Source organism: Molossus molossus, unplaced genomic scaffold, assembly GCF_014108415.1.
Source record: "Molossus molossus isolate mMolMol1 unplaced genomic scaffold, mMolMol1.p scaffold_m16_p_6, whole genome shotgun sequence".
Taxonomy (NCBI): Eukaryota; Metazoa; Chordata; class Mammalia; order Chiroptera; family Molossidae; genus Molossus; species Molossus molossus.
This window is the reverse complement of record NW_023425399.1, coordinates 19,847,455-19,849,618: the sequence shown is the minus strand read 5'-3', so window position 1 is coordinate 19,849,618 and position 2,164 is coordinate 19,847,455. Positions and strand designations below refer to the sequence as shown.

The 2,164-nt window shown below is 42.6% G+C and overlaps 1 non-coding gene across 1 annotated transcript; it reads right to left on the bottom strand.

The window, feature by feature from the left end:
* Positions 1 to 383: 383 nt before the first annotated feature.
* Positions 384 to 547, bottom strand: LOC118619514. The gene has a single exon (XR_004957273.1). It is a non-coding gene; the product is annotated as a U1 spliceosomal RNA (small nuclear RNA).
* Between the last annotated feature and the right edge of the window lie 1,617 nt (positions 548 to 2,164).

Genomic DNA, 2,164 nt, shown 5'->3' with positions numbered 1-2,164 from the left:
CTCAAGCCCATTTCATAGAGATGGAATTAATTTCGCCACCCATATGACTTTTGCCTGATTTGGGTGAATGAAATGATCATTCCCTACCTTCGTACTTGGTTTTCTAATCCATCTACTAATGATTGAATTTGGCATTTGTTTCAAATACTTGTTTGTCTTCTGGCCAGAATATCAAGAGCATTGTAGTGACATATTCCAATGAAATTTGCATAAATCTGTGAAAGGTTAGTCCTTGAAAAAAGAGGAGTTATTTCCAGGGTATATCACTAGCCACTTATTTGTAGTTGATACCATGAGCTGCAACTCTCATGATAACGTGCTTGGGATCACTATAAAAAAGTCCTGTTCTTCAAACTCAAGATGCAGTTTCTTTATTTTATTGTTAGGAGAGAGTGGGAATTCATTCCCCCACTACCACAAATTATGCAGTTGAGTTTACCACATTTGGGGAAATCACAGGGGTCAGCACATCCAGAGTGCAAGAGTTAAGCCTCGCCCTGAGAAAACCACCTTCATGATCATGGTATCTCCCCTGCCAGGTAAGTGTATTTTTTAAATTTTTATTGATTGACCAGAGAGAGAGGGAGAGATTTGTTGTTCCACTTATTTGTGCATTGATTGGTTGATTCTGTGCTCTTACTGGGGATCCAACCTGCAACCTTGTATCATGGTGACACTCCAGCAAACTGAGCTATCTGGCCAGGGTGAGCAAGATACAGTTTCTTTCTTTCTTTTATTTATCCTCACCAGAGGACATTTTTCCATTTTTTTTGCTCAGATAGAGTGAGAGGGAGAGAGAGGAAGAGAGAGTGATCAAAAGGAAAGGGACACATCGAGTGGATGCCTCCTGCACGACCCAACCAGGGCCGGGGACACCACAACCAAGGCATGTACCCTTAGCGGGAACTGAACCTGGGTCTCTCTGGACTGCAGGCTGACACTCTAACCGCTGAGCCAAACTGGCCAGGGCAAGATACAGGTTCTTAAGAGCCTATGTGAACTAGATAAGGAAACAATTGATTTTTTTTTTTTTTTTTGGTGGTATGTGCCCCTAGCAGGAACCGAACCCGGGACTCTCTGGTCCACGGGCAGATGCTCAACCACTGAGCCAAACTGGCCAGGGCAACACATTGATTTTTTTTTTTTTCCTAGTTTAATCTATGGTCAAAAAAGTAGAATGTTTTGGATTTCCCATAGTTAAGACAATTTAAAAAATTAAGGAGTGCTCATGAATAAAGTGATAATATAGCCCATTTGTCCATCCGATGTACAAAAAGTTTGCCAAAATACTTTTAGAATAAAAAATGAAAAAATTTGCCCTGGCCAGTTTGGCTCAGCAGTTAGAGCATTGGCTCGCAGTCCAGAGAGACTGGGGTTTGGTTCCTGCTATGGGCACGTGCCTAGGTTGTGGTTTGTTCCTGGCTCTGGCTGGGGTTGTGTGGGAGGCAGCCACTCGATGTGTTCCTTTCACGTCGATGTTTCTCTCTCTCTCTTCCTCTCTTTTCCTCCCACTCTGTCCTTGGGTGAGGATAAAAAAAAAGAAAGAAAGAAAAAATTCAATACATTATAACTTAAAATATAATTTAGAACACAGAGTTTTATCAGTGAAATGTACCATTCACTGATTCACTCAATAAATATTCAGTGCCTTTAGAATTTTTAGTTCTCTGCAGGACAGTTTGTGAGTACAAAATAAATCAAAAGCACAGTCTCTTGCTTTCAAGAGTTTCCAGTTTAGCCCTGGCCGGTTTGGCTCAGCGGTTAGAGCGTCGGCCTGTGGTCCTGAGAGACCCGGGTTCGGTTCCCGCTAAGGGCATGTACCTCGGTTGCAGTTTGTCCCCGGCCCTGTCGGTTGTGTGGGTGGCAGCCACTCGATGTGTCCCTTCACATCAATGTTTCTCTCTCTCTTTCTCTGTTCCCTCTCTCCCTCCCACTCTACCTGAACAAAAAAATGGGAAAATGTCCTCGGGTGAGGATAAGAAAAAAAAAAAAAAGAGTTTCCAGTTTAGTTAGAGAATATCTGAAAGAAAAAAAACCATGTTCAAGATAGTGTTTTGTATTGTATTAAGATTTCATATGAGCCAGGCTGGTGTGGTCAGTGGTTGAGCATTGACTCATGCACCAAGAGATTGCCAGTTCGATTCCAGGTCAGGTCACTGCCTGG